Source organism: Acinonyx jubatus, chromosome A3 (genome assembly GCF_027475565.1).
Source record: "Acinonyx jubatus isolate Ajub_Pintada_27869175 chromosome A3, VMU_Ajub_asm_v1.0, whole genome shotgun sequence".
Taxonomy (NCBI): domain Eukaryota; kingdom Metazoa; phylum Chordata; class Mammalia; order Carnivora; family Felidae; genus Acinonyx; species Acinonyx jubatus.
Window position 1 is genome coordinate 58,040,085 of NC_069388.1, and position 18,096 is coordinate 58,058,180.

Here is an 18,096-nt window from a genome sequence, read left to right on the forward strand (position 1 = left end):
AATAAACTATACTAGGCATGTCTCTAGCTCAATCCAAGACACTCAGCAGATACTCAGAAATGTTGAAATGAATGAAAAAATGGGTACTAAAATGATGGATTTGACTCTCCCTTTAGAGAGTCAGATACACAAGCAATAATGACAATCAAATAGTCTGAATGTTCGAACAGAATAAGAACAAAGAGCTCTGGGGGGGGGGGACGGTTGTGAGGGGGGAGGGTTGGGGTGATGGTGATCACACAAGAAGAGATTACCAATCCTTCCTGCAACAACTGGTAAGAACCTTCCTCAATTCCCTAAAACTGGAAAATGTGCAAAGAAGCTCAGTCCAGCTGTTCTTAATCAGGGCTGAGAGTTGTCAAGTGTGATGAGTAGCCTGCCCCAACAGAAGTGAGCTGGGGATATGGTTTTCTTAATCTAGTTTAACCCACTTCTGGCATCACAATTTTATCACAGCTGTCCATCAAAGTGAATCTGGCACAGAAACCTGCCTGTGGACAACTCAGAGTGGAATGTAGTCTTTAATGGAGAATTTTATGAAGACCACACAATGGCTTGGTACAGACTGTCTGACCCTACACAATGACAGAAAAACTTAAGACAGTTTCAATTAATTCCACAAAATTTTATAAAAATTGTTATACTTATTCCACAACTATCTGTTCTGGGCTAGGCACTGTGTAAGTACCAAGGAGGTCTGTGCTTAGAGAGCTTATATTATAGACAGGAAGACCCACAGTTGAACAATCCATGACACAAGTGTATGAAAAGTGCTGTGGAAAGGGAAATCCAGGGTCCCAGGGTTGTGCAGCCAAGGTGCACCTACTGAGTCTAGGTTCAGGAGTAGATACAGCTTGGGCAAATTGTCTGTTTGAAGATGTATTTTTCTCTCTCTCTCTCTTTTAAATTAAGTTTATTTATGTTGAGAGAGCGAGAGAGATGGAGAGTGCAAGTGGGGGAGGGGAAGAGAGAGAGAGAAAGGAGAGAGAGAGGAGAGAGAGAGAGAGAGAGAGGGAGAGAGAGGGAGAGGGAGACAGAGAGAGAGAGAGAGAGAGAGAGAGAGAGAGAGAGAGAGAGAAATCCCTAGCAGGCTCTACATTGTTAGTACAAGCCTGATGCGGGGCTAAAACCCACAAGATCATGACCTGAGCCAAAGTTGGATGCTTAACTGATTGAGCCGCCCAGGCACCCAGAAGATCTATTTTTTTTAAAAATTGTGGTAAGAACAATTAACATAAAGTCCACTCTCTTAAAATTTTTCTTGAGGGTACAATACAGTATTGTTAAATATAGGAACAATGTTATACAGTAGACTTCTAGAATTTATTCATCTTGCATAACTGAAACTTTAAAACTGTTGATTATCAACTCCCCATTTCCCCTTCCTACCTAAGCCCCTGGCAATCACCATTTTATTCTTTGCTTCTATGAGTTTGACTACTTTAGATACCTCATATAAGTGGAATCATGCAGTATTTTTGTCTTTCTGTGACTAGCTTATTTCACTTAGCACAATAACCTCACCGTTTATGCATTTTGTAGCAGAAGATCAAATTTCCTTTTTTTCCCCCTAAAGGTTGAATAATACTCTAATGTGTGTGTGTGTGTGTGTGTGTGTGTGTGTGTGTGTGTGTATATATATATATATATATATATATATATCACCTGTCCATGGACATTTAGGTTGTTTCCACATCTTGGATATTGTGAATAAGGCTGCAATGAACAAGGGAGTGCAAATATCTCTTCAAGATTCCTGATTTCAATTCTCTTGGAAAAACACCCAGATGTGGGATTGTTGGATCATATGGTATTACTATTTTTAAATTTTGGGGAAACCTCCATACTGTTTTCCATAGTGGCTGTACCATCTACATCCTCACCAACAGCATACAAGAATTCCAATTTCTCCACAGACTCATGAATACTTACCATTTGTTTGTTTTCTGTTTTTTTCTTTTTCTTTTCTTTTTTTTAATAATATCCATCCTAACAGGTGTTCGAAGATTATTGGTGTTGAGCAACTTTTTATGTACCTGTTGGCCATTTGTATGTTGTCTTTGGAGAAATGTCTATTTAAACCCTTTCTGCATTTTATTTTTTTTAAGTTTGTTTGTTTGTTTATAGTGCATGCAAGTGAGGGAGGGGCAGAGAGAGAGGGAGGGAGAGAATCCCAAGCAGGCTCCACACTGTCAATGTAGAGCCTGACACAGGGATCAACCTCACAAATTTCAAGATCATGACCTGAGCCAAAATCAAGAGATGGATGCTTAACCGACTTTGCCACCCAGATGCCCCTTTGTCCTATTTTGTCCTATTTTGAAAACTGGTTTGTCCTATTTTGAAAACTGGTTTATTTGGTTGTTTTGCTATTACATTGTAGGAATTTTTTATTCTGGGTATCAACCCTTTATCAGATACATGGTTCACGTATATATTTTCTCCCATTCTGGACGTTGCTTTTTCATTGTTAATTATTCATTTTGCTGTGTAGAAACTTCTTAGTTTGATGCAGTCCCATCTGCCTATTTTTGCTTTTTTTGCCTGTGCTTTTGGTGTCATATCCAAGAAATCATTGCCAAGACCAATGTCATGGAGCTTTGACCCTCTGCTTTCTTCTAGGAGTTTTACAGTTTCAGGTCTGATGTTTCAGTCTTTAATCCATTTTGAGTTATATTTCTTTAAAAACCAACTTTATCAAGGAATAGTTTATATACAAATCATGTGCCAATTTTAAGTGAACAGCTCAATGAATTATGACAACTCATTGTAACTACTGTTGTACCAAGATCTAGAATATGGCAACAGCCCTAAAAGTCAGTCTTGCAAGCTTTTGCTATCCTAACTGCACACCTCTAGGTGTAGATAACCACTGATCTGTTTCTATTGTCATAAATTAGATTTGTGCTTTCTAGAATTAATATAAATGGCATCATATATAATATATTCTTTTATGTCTAGTCTCTTTCTCTGAACATGATATGTTGAGATTCATCAACATTTTTACATATATTGATCAGTTCATTCTCCTTTACTGCTGAGTATTATTCCATTGTATGGATATTCCATACTTTATTCATTCATCTATGGATTGGCATTCAGGTTGTTTCTACTTGTGGGCTATTATGTGTAAAGCTGCTAGGAATATTCATGTATGAATCTTTGTTTGGACATATACTTTTATTTTTCATGGGTAAATACCTAGTGCAATTGCTGGGTCTTAGGGTAAGTTCGGTGCATGTTTATCTTTATAAGAAATTGCCAAACGGTTTTACAAGATGGTTATGCCACCATAAATGTAGGACAGTTCCAGTTGTTCCATCTATTAATTATCTACTGATGCATACAAAACTACTACAAATGTAGAGGGTTAAAACAACCCATATTTATTATCACACAGTTGATGCAGGTCAGGAATTTGGGCAGTGTTTAGCTGGGTCCTTTGTTTCATGGTCTCTCAAGAGGCTGCAATCAAGGTCTTTTCAGGGCTGTGGCTCATACGAGGCTCAACTGGGTAAGGATCCATTTCCAAGTTCATGTGGTTGTTGGCAGGATTCATTTCCATGTGGGCTGTTAGGCTGCAGCAACTTGTTGGATATTGGCCAGTGGCCACACTCAGTTCTTTGCCCCATGGGCTTCTTCACATGGCAGCTTACTTCATCAAATATAGCAAGGGAGATAGCCATTAGAGACGGTTGGCTAGCAAGATAGAAGCTGTAATCTTATGTAAACACAGAAGTGACATTCCATCACTTTTGCCATGTTCTGTTGGCTCACCCACATAAGTCTCCCCCACATTCAAGGAAGGGATTACATAAGGGCATGAACATCAAGAAGCAGGGGTCATTGGGAGCCATGTTAGAGTCTGTCTGCCACACTCCACATCCTTGTCAACATTTGGTATTAATCTTTTTTATTTTAGCCTTTCTAGTGTATGTATACTGCTATATCATTGTGATATTAATTCACATTTCTCTGATTACTGATATGTTGAACATCTTTTCATAAACTTACCTGCCATTTGTGTATCTTTTTTGATAAAATGTGTGTTCATATCTTTTGCTTCCACCATTTAAAACGGAGTTCTTTTTTATTTCTGAATTGCAGAATTTTTTATTTATTTTGGATATAAGCCCTTTGTCAGATAAAGGTTAAGATTTTATCATAATCTGTGGTTTGCCTATTTATTTTCTTCATGGTGACTTGGTGAAAAATTTTAGATTTTGATTAAGTGTAATGTATAATTTTTCCTTATTTGGTTATTTATTTCTATGTTCTAAGAAATCACTGTCTTCTCTCAAATGACTAAGATATGCTGCAATATTTTCTTCTAAAGACTCTATGATTTTAGTTTTTATATTTAGGTCTGTGATACACCTTGAGTTTTATTTTACTTGTTTATGCTAGAAGGAAGGTAATGAGTTTCCTTCCCGCCCCCTCCCCCCCAATATGAATATCCAGTTGTTCTAGTACCATATGTTAGAAAAATTCTTTGTCCTATTAAATTACTCTGGACTCTGTTAAAAATCCATTGCTATATGGGTCTATATCTACTCATGTTTTGATTCTATTGGCCTATATAGTTATTCTTGCACCAATACCCACATTGTCTTGATCACTGTAAATTTTATGGTAAGTCTTTAAATCAGGTAATATAAGTATTTTAACTTTGGCATTCTTTTTCAAAATTCTTGGGGTAATCTAGATTCTTTAAATTTCTATATAAATTTCAGAATTCTCTAATTTTTACAGAAGTAGTCTGTTGAGAATTTGATTTGGATTGCATTAGGTCTATCCATCAATTTGAGAATTGCCATTGTAATAATATTGAGTCTTTTTTAGGCTCCTGGGTGGCTCAGTCAATTGAGCCTCTGACTCTTGATTTTGGCTCAGGTCATGATCACAGGGTCATGGGATCGAGCCCCACAAGGGGCTTCACGCTGCGCATGGACCCTGCTTGGAATTTTTTTCCTCTCTCTCTCAAATAAAATGAATAAATAAAAATATTGAGTCTTTTGAGGTGCATGGGTGGCTCAGTCAGTTAAGCATTGGACTTCAGCTCAGGTCATGATCTGACAGTTCACGGGTTCGAGCCCCCCATCTGGTTCTGTGCTGACAGCTCAGATTCTGTGTCTCCCTCTCTCTCTGCAACTCCCCTGCTCACACACTGTCTCTTACTGTCTGTCAAAAATAAATGAACACTAAAATTTTTTTTTTAAATATTGAGACTTTTTTCTCATGGATATGGTACAACTGTCCATTTATTTAGGTGTTGTTTAATTTCTGTCAGCAATGTTTTATACTGTACACTGTATATTTCTTTGACATATTTTCCTTAAATTTATCCCTAACTGTGTCTGTTTTTTGGTGATACTGTAAATGGTATTGTTTTAAAATTTCAGTTTCCAATTGTTTGTTGTTAGTATATGGAAATAGAATTCACTTTTTTATTGACCTGTGAATCAGCTATTCAGTTCCAATAACTATTTTTTTTTCAGATTCTAATGATTTTCTTTGTATACAAATATATTGTCTCCAAATAATGAGAATTATATTTCTTCTTTTCCAATATGTATGTCTTTTGTATCTTTTTTTCTTTGCCTTATTACATTGACTATGACCTCCAGTATGATGCTGAATAAAAGCAGTGAACTAGGATACATTATCCTATTCCTGAATTTAGGAATGAAACATACTCTTTACCTGTCACTACTCTAAAGATATTAGTTGTAAGTTTTTCATAGATGCATTTTACCAACTTTAGGAAATTCTCTTCTATTTCTAGCTCGCTGAGAGATTTTTCATAAGTGGATTTTCAATTTTGTCAAATGATTTTCCTAAATCTGTTTTTCATTAATTTTTAATTTGTTGATATAGTGAGTTACATTAATAGATATTCCAATGTTAAATGAAACTTGCTTTCATGATGTGTTCCTATTTTTATATATTGCTGGAATTGATTTTCTAAGATTCTTTAAGGATTTTTGAATCCATGTTCATGAATGATGTTGGTCTGCAATTTTCTTTTCTTGTAATGTCTTTGACTGGCCCCATGAAATAAGTTGGAAAGTGTTTCCTCTTCTAATTTCTGGGGGAAAAAAATTGAATAGTATTGGTATATTTCTTCCTTAAATGTTTCAGAAAGTTTGCCAATGAAGTCATCTGTGCCTATAATTTTCTTTGTGAGCATACTGCAATTATGCAATTGCAATTACTTAAATACATATACAATTCTTCAGTTGTCTATTTCTTCTTGAGACAGTTTTGGTATTTGTGTTTTTCAAGGAATTTTTCCATTTTATCTATGTTGTTTGAATATACTGGCATAAAATTGCTCAGATATGTCCTTATCTTTTTTAAAGGGGCTTTATTGAGCTATAATTAACATGCAGCAATTGTGCATATTTAAGTTACAGTTTTTAAAGTTTTGACATATGTGTAGCTCTGTGATCTCTGGAATTCTCTCTTCATACAACTCTCTCTTCTCTGGCATTCTGTCCTATAATCTCTAGCTGCTTTCATCTCCCTCAATCATCAGCTCTGTGTCTTCCATTCAGCAAGCCACCAAGCTCCACTTGTGCTCCCCAGCCCTGCATCAGTGCCTGTAGATGAAACAATTACAGGGTTCACCCTCTTTGTTTCCTGTCTCTAAGGGAACCACCATCCTTTGTTGCCTGCTAATTCCTTGAAGACCATTGTTTCACACATTTTATCCAACTTTTCATATTGTTTCATGCAGGAAGGTATATGCAGTGCAATTTTGAATCTCTTACTGGATACAAACATGTTTAGTATTGTTAAATCTTCTTAGTATTAAAGGTTGTTAAATAGAATTAATCATTTGTCATTTTGAAATGTTCTCTTCCATCCTTGGCTGTGTGATTTTTCAGAAGTCTGCTTTGTGTAACATTAATAGAACCACTCCAAATTTCTTATAATTAGTGTTTGCATGGTATATTTTTTTCCATCCTTTAACTTTTGACCCTCCCCATCTTTATGCTTGTGTGCACATGTGTTTTATTTTGGGTGATACATCTTGCTTTCTTTATTCAGTTTCATAATTTTGCTTTTAATTGGAATATTTATACCAGTTTTCCAATAGACCTTTCTCTGATGATGGAAATGTTATAGATTATCTATTTAATATGCTAGCCACTAATTAGGTGGCTACTGAGCACCTGAAATATTGCTAGTGTGACTGAGGAGCTGAATAGTTTATCTTAGTAAATTTTTAATTAATTTAAAGAGCTCCATGTGGCCAATGATTAGTGTATTGGATAACATATGTTTAAACCATTTGCATTTAAGGTAATTACTGATATATTTGGGCTTAAGTTTACCAACTTGTATTTGTTTTCTATATTTTGTATTTTCTATTTCTCCTTTGTTCCTTTTTTTTTTATCTTTCCCTCCTCATTTTTTATTGAATACATTTTATTTTTCCCTTTTTGTTACCTCCACCATTGGCTTATTATTCTTATTTTGTTTTAATGTGTATGTTTGTTCTAGAGTTTACCATATTCATCTCTAATGATCAGAATCTATCTTCAGATGATATATTTCCTCACACATAAGAACAATCAAATATACTTTGAATTCTTCCTTCCATCTTTTGTGCTACTGTTATGTATTTTATTTCTAGTTATATTACAAACTGTGCTGTATGTTGTCATTATGTCTGCTTTAAACAGTTAACTATCTTCTAAGGAGTTTATTTTTTTTTAATAATAAAAAGTATTTAAAAGAAATTTTTGAGTGTTTATTTTTGAGAGAGCAAGAGAGACAGGGCGTGAGCCAGGGAGGGGCAGAGAGAGAGGGAGACACAGAATCTGAAGCAGGCTCCAGGCTCTGAGCTGCCAGCACAGATCCTGGTGCAGGGCTTAAACCCAAGAACTGTGAGATCATGACCTGAGCCAAAGTCGGATCCCTTAAACTACTGATCCACCCAGGTATCCCAAGAAAAAAATATTTTATAGTTACCCAGATATTTAAAATCTCTGTTGCTTCTCATTTCTTTGTGGAGATCTGAGTTCCCATCTGGGATCATGTTCCTTCACCTTTACCACCTCTCATAATACAAGTCTGCTTATGAAGAATTATCTTAGCTTTTTTTTATTTGTCTGGAAAGTCTCCAATTTTTCTTCATTTTAATGATATTTACTTGGTATTCAATTCTAGGATGGCCCTTTTTTATTTTGCTATGTTAAACATTTTGTTCCATTCTCTTATGGTTTTTTTTTTTTATAATTTCTTACAAGAAATCTACAGTCATTCTTGGTTTCTTTGTACATGAAGCATCATTTTTGTCCAGCTCTTAAGACAATCTTTTTATGACTGGGGTTCAGGAATTTAATTATGGTGTGATTTGGTGTGGCTCACTTTGTATTTATCTTCCTTAGGGTTTCTAATCTTTATGGATCTCTGGGTTTATAAAGCTTTTATAAAATTTGGAAAATAAGTATTTCTTCATATATATTTTTTCATCTCCCCTTTCCCCCTTTTCTGGGAGTTCCAACTGCATGTAAGTTATACTGCCTGCTTTGTCCTACAAGTCACTGATGTTTGATTCACTTTTTAAAGTTTTCCCCTCTCTGTTCTACATTTGGGTAATTTATTTTGCTATGCCTTCATCTCCCAGTTCATACATCTTTTCTTCTGCAGTGCCTAATCCATGGCTATTCCCATCTGGGTGTAGGGGAGAGACTGCAAAGGCACAGAGGTGTGAGGTAGCTGCGGGGGGGCTTTGGGAACTGTAGGGGTCCAGTGTGGTCTTGCCATGCTCAGTTTCAGCTCAGCCCTTGGAGAAAAGAAGGCCTATATTTTGGTCCACTGCATGGATCCTTTGCAGGAACCTGAGTGAAGATGCAGCCATGTCCAATACACTGTGAAATCTCTCCTCCAGAGGGCCAAATTCTCTTCCCTTTCACAGTGTAAACGGAGTAGTCATCTTCCCATCTCTCTTGGAGGCAGCCTCCCACTCTTGTCTAATTGGAAAGATCTCCAGATCCACACAATGCTGCAGCTGGCAGCCCACCAGTTCCCTATAAGCAGTAGAGCTGCTAAACATGACTGCTGTGAATGATGAAGAAATCTGAGCTATGTGAGAGGAGAATCGCAAATGTGCCTTGCCAAATCTATTGTGTTGGTGTCTTTGGGATTTGAATGAAATTAACTGAGTCCTGATCATTTCTTTCAATGCACTTTAAAGAGATGGGTCCTAAAAATTCATCCGAGGATGAGACAAAAGGCAATGCTTTTTATTCAATGTACACATCATCTGAATATATCTTCCAGATGACTCTGTACTTCAATTAATCATTTGTAATTTTCCCACAAGAGAATGTGATGTTGATGGGGCGGATGACTTCCAGAAAAAAGTGCCATGTTGCTACCTTGAGACCTTTTAGTACCTATATTAAACAAATGCCCATGCACTAACCCGTGTGGGGAAAAATGTGACCCCATGAAGGGCGATGTTACAGATAAAACAGCACCTAAACCCTCATGATTCCTGAAACTCCTGTGATCACAGCAAACCAACAGGGAAAGAGCAACTCAGCCCAGCCCACGTCCATGTTTGGCTCTCTAAATCAGAACTTAGAACTAAAGCTAGAAATATGTGCTTATTCTATGCAACCAATTTTTTTCCAGAAAATGAATTTCAATTTTGTTTTTGTAAATAGTATCATTTTCAATTAGGTGCAAGGTGAACAATATATATGTTTAACAAATTCAATCAAATTGGGACACCTGGGTGGCTCAGTCAGTCAAGCATCCAACTCTTGATTTCGGTTCAGGTCATGATTTTGCCATTCGTATGTTCGAGTCCCACCCCAGGCTCTGTGCTGACAGCATGCAGAGTCTGCTTGGGATCCTCTCTCTCTCTCCCTCTCTCTCTGCCATTCCCCTGCTTGTTCTCTCTCTCAAAAATAAATAAATTTCAAAAAAAAATTCATTAAAATTGGTACTATCATGAATGAACCATTTTAACACAACAGAGAAGGAAAAAAATGTAATTTTTAGGATCGAGTACTTGGGAAGATTAAACTAACCACACTGACAGCTGTAGAAATGAAATGGTCAGGTAGCAGGACACTGCAGAAGGCAATCTGCCAGGTAAGGTAGGAATTGAGAGCACTTTGGAGGAAGGAGACCTGGTCTCTAGACCTGTTGGTTACAGGTTAAGGGGTCTTTGCACATCATTCAATATCCTAAATTTGTGGCTTCTCCTTTTGTAACATGGCTATAATAATATTTGTCTCATAGGGTGCTGAAAATATTAAACGACATAATATATGCAATGGTACTTTATAAATTGCAAAACCCTGTTACTACTCATGGACAGATTTTTTAAAAAGCAGAGGCTCTCATGGGCTGTTGTCACCAGAGAGGAGGTTTGGAAGTATAAAGTCTGCAGGTTATTAGAACTAGAGAAGCCATGAAGAGTAGAAGAGCAAGTGTTCTAGGCTAGAAGGATAAGCATGACCAGTGAACTCTGCACCACTGGGAAGGAGACTGCTTCTTCTGTGGGAATGTTCTAGTTCCCATTCTAGTTCCTATTCTAGTTCTAGTCCTTTCTCCATCGTTGTCACCCTTCTCTAAACTCCAGGGACAGAAGTGATAAGCTGGCCTTACAAAGGCACAGCATCTAGACCATTCCTGCCTGGAGGCAAGAAGTGGTCTGTGATTTGGTTTGAGGATGGAAGTTCTATCTAGAGCCAGTGGTTTTGAACACTGAGGGCACACCTAAATCACTTAGGAAAAAGAGTGCCTGGTCCCCATCCCTGAGTTGCATTGAAACAGACTTTCTGGGAATGTGAGGGCTTGGGTGTTTTTGTTTGTTTGTTTGTTTTTAATCTAGAAGGGATTCTGATGAACAGCAGAGTTAAGAACCGCTGTTTAGCTTTTGATCCATGGACAGGGAAATTCTTTCTCAATAGAAACAACCTGCCATCCATTAGGTTGGAAAATTTAACTCTATTTGCTAGTGGCCCCAGCTACCTGTGCTCTCCCAAGAGAAGGCCAGAAGATCCGAAGCCTTGTTGGTGTGCTAGAGACTTCTGTCTCCTACCCATATCCTTAGAACTCCAGGCTCATCTTTCTGCCCTGTAACTGCTCTGACAGTGAAAGCTCAGCCATGCTCAGCAGTGGAGAACACTTCACACAGAGAGCAGGGTGACTTCTGTGGCCCACAAAGTTACGCACTGCATGAGCTCTTCCATGTATATCTTTTAATGCCCTCACTGTTCAGCTCACCCTGACCAGCTTTTTGTGCCTTCACCCTGCCCCACTTTCTACACAGACCCCACAGAACTGAGGGAAGAAACTGGAGCCAAATATCCTCACACATGTCCGAGCTATTAGCATTACTAACAATAAGTCACTCTATCTTAATTTCATCAGATCTATCGTTACTTAAAAAATAATTTATTTATTCTCTGTCTCCGTCACTAGAAGGTAAGATTCAAGAAAGCAAGAATCTTTTTTTGTGTCACTCACTGCTATCTCCCCAGTGCCTAGAAATGTGCCTGGCATGTTGTAGGTCCTCAACATGTGGTATATGAATAATCGAATAGCACCCCATTTCTGAGAACTTATTATGTGCTAGGCCTATGCTATACCTTTCTGTCTATTATCACATTTAATTCTCACAACAACCCCATACGGGAGGTGCCATTATACATTCCCATCTTAGAGCAGAGGAAACTGAAGTTCTGAGAAGTTAAGACATCTGCTGAAGGTTACACAGGCAAAAAAGAAATGGAGCTAGGCCTTAAGCCCATGGCTTTCCAGCTCCAAAGACCAACTTCTTAAGGATATGGTACTAATTCCTCTCACTCCAGACGCTACAGGAGCATGTCCTCCACAAGAACTGGTTACAAACCTGGTTTCCCTCTGGCCCTGAGTGGTAGTGTGTTAGTGGTCTCCAGAGAGTGGTATTTCCTGGGAAGGGGTTGGGTGGGTGGGTATTGCAATCTAAGGAGGAATTCTATTCCTATATCCCACCCAAATCGAGGATTCTTTCAGAAATCTACACAACACCAGATAAGTTCATACTCTTTGGAAGATTTCTTTTTTTTAATGTTACCCTACTAGCATATTGAAAGGGCCAAGGTGAGATTAAAGTCTGTCTCTCTTGGATGGAGAGACTCTGGATAACTTTTATTTCACCCTTTCTATTTTTGTACAATGAATATGTATACAATTCTTATGGTAAGGATTAGGCTGGTGTAACAAAGAGACTGCAAAATGCATTAGCCTACATATAAGTTCAAAGTTTCTTTTTCTTCACCTACCAGTCCAGGGCAGAAAGTTGGGCTCTGCTCTGAAGTTCCCCAGGTTCCCAGCTGGCCCAGCATTGGTCTAAGATGCCTTCTCCAGTTATTCTGTTCCTTGTAGTTGAGAGTAGCTCATCAGCACCATCTCCAGGAGAAGAGGAAGAAGTATAGGGAGGGTATACATAGCCTCTTTTTCAAGGTGGTACTCCTATCTCACTAGCCAAAATCTAGTTACATGACTACATCTAGCTGCAAGGGAGGCTGGGAAACCAGTCCCTGGTTGGGCATGTGTCCTACCAACACTCACACAGAGTGAATCCCATTATTAAAAGGAAGAAAGGGAAAATGGATATTAAGGGGGACAATAAGGGTTACTATAATGTGTATTTTTTTCTGATTAATTTTTAAATTAATTTTTAAAATTAATATACATAAAAATTAGCTTTTTTTTTTGGTATGGGTAGTTCCATGAGTTTAAACACACTGATGGATTAGTGTAACCTCCACCACAATCAAAATACAGAACAGTTCCATCATTCAAAAAGCTCTCTTATACTGCCTTGCTCTAGTCACACCCTCTTCCCCACTCCTGACCCCTGACAAACACTTTTTTGCTATCACTCTACTACTATCTTTTTGAGAATCTCATATAAATGGAATCATATAGTATGTAACCTTTCCAGACTGGCTCCTTTCACTCAACATGCTTTTGAAATTCATCCCACTGTTACGTGTATCAATAGTTTCTTGCTTTTTAATGTAGAGATGCCCCATTTTGTTTATCCACCTACCCACTGAAGGACAGAAATTGTTTCCAGTTTTTGGTAGTTACTTATAGAAAAGCTTTAAACAGTTCTGGACAGGGTTTTGAATGAATGTACATTGTCATTTCTCCAGGGCAAATACCTAGAAATGGGTTTGCTGGGTAAGATGACATGTGAATATTTATTTTTGTAAGAAACTGCCAAACTGTTCTGGAGTGGCTGCACCAATTTACATTTCCCTTAGCAATGTACACAAGAGTTCCATACTGCTGAATCCTCACCAGGTCCTGGTACTGTCCTTCTGCCAATACCACACAGCCTTGATTATTTTAAACTAAATCTTAAAGTTGAATAATGGAATACTTCTGAGGTCAATATTCTTCCACTATTCTAGTTTCTTTTCCTTTCATATTGACCTTAGAATCAGCTTATCAAATATTTATAGAAATTCTGGTAGGATTTTGATTGAAATTGCATCCAATCATCCCATAGGTCAATTTGGGGGGAAATTGACTTTTTTTTTACCTATGTTGAATCTTCCAATCCATGAGCATGGTATGACTTTACATATATTTAGGTATTCTCTGATTTCTTTCATCAGCATTTCAGTTTCAGAAGATAGATTCTATGTATATGTAGTTAGAATTATACCAACATATTTCCTTTTGAGGGAAATTCTTGTATGTGGTATCTTTTTTGTTTTCAATTCTTCAATACTAGTATTTAGAAATATGACAGATTTTTGTGTTTTGATCTTGTATTCTAGAATGTGACTAAACTCATTGTTATGGACTGAATTCTATCCCTTCAAAATTCCTATGCTGAAGCCCTAAGCCCCAGTGTGACTGTATTTGGAGATAGGGCCTCTTAGACAGTAATTAAGGTTAAATGAGGTCATAAGAGTAGAGCCCTAATGCAGTAAGAATGGTATCCTTATAAGAAGGGGAAGAGAAAGGCACACAGGAACATATACACAGAGGAAAGGCCATGTGAGGACATAGTGAGGCAGACAGTTTGCAACCCAAGGAAGAGAGGCCTTACCAGAAATCAAATTTCTCAGCATTAAGATCTTGGACTTCTAGCCTCCAGAACTTTGAGAAAATAAATTTCTGTTGTTTAAGCCACCCAGACTGTGGTATTTTGTTATGGCAGCACTAGTAGACTAATGCACTCACTTATTATTTATAGGAATTTTTGGTAGATTACTTGGGATGTTCCATGTAGACAATCATGTTATCTGCAAATAGGGAACGTTTTATGTCTTCCTTTCTAATATGTATGCTTTTTATTTTTATTTCTCATCTTACTGAAGAGCCTAGAACTTCCAGTAGTATGTTGAATAAGTGTGGTGAAAGTAGACATTGTTGCCTTGACTTGTTCCCAATTTTAGGGGTAAGGCATTCAGTCTTTCCCTGTTAAGTATGATGTTACCTGAAAGCTTTGCTGATGCTCTTTATCAGGTTGAAGTGATTCCTTTCTATTCCTAACCTGCTGAAAGTTTTTTTCATGAACTGGGTTTTGAGTATGTCAAATGCTTTTTCTATTTCAATTTACATAATCATAGATTTCTTTTAATTTACTGATATAGTAGATACATTTAAATTATTTTTCTGAATGATAAACCAGCCTTTATATCTAGTATAAATCCCACTTGGTCATGGTGTATGATTCCTTTTGATATTCCTGATCCAATTTACTAATATTTTGATTGAGTATTTCGGCATCTAAATCCATGAGAGATATTTGTCTATAGTTTCAATCTTTTGTACTCTTTGTCTGATTTTGATATCAAGGTAAATATGACCTCATAAAACTAGTTAGGATATTTTCCTTCCTCTTCTATATTCTGGAAGAGATTGCATATATTTTACTTTATTATATGTTTGGTAGGATTTGCCAGTAAATCTATCTTGGCCTGAAGATTTCTTTTGCAGAAAGTTTTCACTATACATTAACTGGTTTTATAGTTACAGGACTACTCAGATAACTATTTCATCTTGGGTGAGTTAGATTCTTCGTGTATTTCAAAGGATTGGCCCATTCCAACTATTGTTGAACTTATGTATGTGGATTTGTTCATAGTATTTCTTTATTATCCTTTCAATGCATCTGGGGTCTGTAGTTGATTCTTTTTTAAACACATTCCACAAGGAGGCATGTTATATTGATGCTTACAATTTCTCAATTTGCTAATAACATTCTTTTATGGTCTTTGGATTTTGCATGTCTTTAGGGATTGTAAAATGCATTTGCAACAGGAATATCTTTAGTCTATATATCAAACATAAGGTGATGGTTGATTTCTTTGGTACGTGAGCTTTTTGCTGCTGTCAGGCCTCCATTCCCCAGCCTTCTATTAGCTAGCTCCCAGGAAAAGATTGATATAAGCTCAACCACCTATTTTCAGTTCTTCCTCCAGTCCTTCCTCTTTTTTGAACCTCCCCCTCCTACCACAGGAAAGAGATGCAAGCACAATACTTCTCTCTTAGAAAATCTTCAACCCTGTCTTAACAATGTTTTCAAGTCCTCATTTAGTAATTTAGAGAGAAGCTTGGAAGCAATTAGTAACTTGGTTATCTGCTGGTTATCTGGAGTTGATTATCAGAGTAGTTAAGCCCACTTCCTACAGTGAGGAAAGGCCTCAGGGATTGCCTTCCTGTTACAGATCAAGAAGCTGTGCTCCCTGTTGGTGGGAATGCAAACTGGTGCAGCCACTCTGGAAAACAGTGTGGAGGTTCCTCAAAAAATTAAAGATAGATCTACCCTATGACCCAGCAATAGCACTGCTAGGAATTTACCCAAGGGATACAGGTTTGCTGGCGCATAGGGGCATTTGTATCCCAATGTTTATAGCAGCACTTTCAACAAGAGCCAAATTATGGAAAGAGCCTAAATGTCCATTAATTGACGAATGGATAAAGAAGATGTGGCAATGAGAAAGAATGAAATCTGGACATTTGCAGCAACGTGGATGGAACTGGAAAGTGTTATGCTAAGCGAAATAAGTCAGTCAGAGAAAGACAGATACCATATGTTTGCACTCATAGGTGGATCTTGAGAAACTTGACAGAAGACCATGGGGGAGGGGAAGGGGAAAAAAACATTACAGAGAGGGAGGGAGGGGGCAAACCTTAAGAGACTCTTGGATACTGAGAACAAACTGAAGGTTGATGGGGGGTGGGGGAGAGGGGAAACTGGGTGATGGGCATTGAGGAGAGCACTTTTTGGGATGAGCACTGGGTGTTATATGGAAACCAATTTGTCAATAAATTATATTAAAAAATAAAAAATAAAAAATAAAGAAACTGTGCTCCTTTAAAGTAGGAATTATTTATAAATAATGTACAATGTACCTGGCTGTTACAGACATTATCTTTATCAGTAATAATATCAGGATGGAGTTTATTATATTCATGTCATAGACAAAAACAACAAGGCTAAGAAATGTTCAGTTCCAGAATGTTTCATGTTTCTGGCTGGCTGCCTGACACTGAGTAAGTTGCTTAATTAGTAATTAAGCCTCAGTTTCTTTGTTTGTAACTCATAGTATTGGTTGAAGATTAAGTATATCTGGAATATACTAAGCATTCAACAAATTTTGTCATCCTTGCTGTTATCACTATACCATATAGTATTTCTTTGAAGCTTTTCTATAAAAAACTATGTACTGAATTTGTACTAAGTATTCTTTAAAATTTATAACATTAAATTAAAATAATAAAGTTAATTGGTATTCAATTATGAAAATCTTGACTAACTAGATCATGCAAATTATTCCCTAAGTTAACTATTTTTTTTTCTGCCCTCAGATCAGGTTCATAAGAAATGAGCATGTTATATTTGAAATAACAGCCTCAGCATTCTATGGAGAAACAGCCATCTCTGTGCCTGCTTACATTCTTGGTCCTGGAGAGACCCAGGCTGATCAGAGCATTCAGCATCCCAGACAGCCTTACACGGGTTCATTAGGTTTACCAAGGCAGGAAAATGGGCTAATGTATTGTGCAAAATTGGATTTCTGTTCTCACTTCTTCCCCCTGGCTTCTTTTGCCATGTGACCTTGCATTGCTTCTCAATAAAGTAGGTGGAATATACTTCCTCACCTACCTGGACTTGGCCATGTGACTTGCTTCAGCCAATAAAAGGTGAGCAAATGTGATGCTAAGCAGAGGCTTTATATGTCTGCACGGTTTGGCTTGGATGCTTTGTTCCTGCCATCTGCCATCTGCAATGAGAGTAATGTGTATTGGGGAGCTGCTGGTACCGCAATGAGGAGACACGTGGAACAGACGTAAGCTCACACTGTGGCTTGGGGTCAAGTCCAACTGATTCCTGCAGAGCCACAGAGAGCCTAAGGTCCATGAGCAGGGAAAAGAACATTTGTTATAAGCCACTAAGATTTTGAGTTTGTTATACAGCAAAAGCTGACTAATTATACATATTTTGGTGACTTTTCAATAATAAGAATTAATAGATATTGTGTGTAGTGATGATAGGAAATAGGTATTTCAGACACAGCTTGTCAGGAAATCCATTTAACCAGATAAAGGACATAAATTTCCTCCACAGCACTCAGGTGAAAGATATATTTGGTTGCTTTATTTGTTATACATTTTGAATTTAATAGTTACTTGGGGAATAACTTTGCAAGCATGTATTTGCAGTGCCTATTCTTATATATCTCATTTTTTCCAATGACCTCACAACATTCTTCAAATATTGGTTTAAGCGCCTAACTCATGAATAAGGTAAAATATCCTTCTGCCAAGTCAATGTGACTGGTTTGCATGAGAATCCCAAGAAGGTAGCAGCCTTATTTTACCAAAACATTACAGAGAATTTATCTTGGTGGGATGGTGAGGCTGCTAAGTCCTAGACCCATGGAGGAGACCCAGTGGTGGTCTCTCAAAGGGGGTAGGAGGTGTTGTGGAGATATCAAGAGATGTCAGATGATCAGGCTAAAGTACAGACCCTCAAATAGCAAAGGTACCCTTTGTCTCTTTTATGCCTCTTTCCTTTTTTTTTTTTTTTTTTTTTTTTTGTCTTCTGTTGGC

The 18,096-nt window shown here is 37.4% G+C and overlaps 1 long non-coding RNA gene across 1 annotated transcript; it reads right to left on the reverse strand.

The window, feature by feature from the left end:
- Window positions 1-1,679: 1,679 nt before the first annotated feature.
- On the reverse strand, window positions 1,680-15,026 carry LOC128311177 (uncharacterized). Its single transcript, XR_008289260.1, has 3 exons — window positions 13,568-15,026; window positions 12,297-12,423; window positions 1,680-3,655 (listed from the first exon to the last, which is right to left on the reverse strand). It is a non-coding gene; the product is annotated as an uncharacterized LOC128311177 (long non-coding RNA).
- Window positions 15,027-18,096: the final 3,070 nt, after the last annotated feature.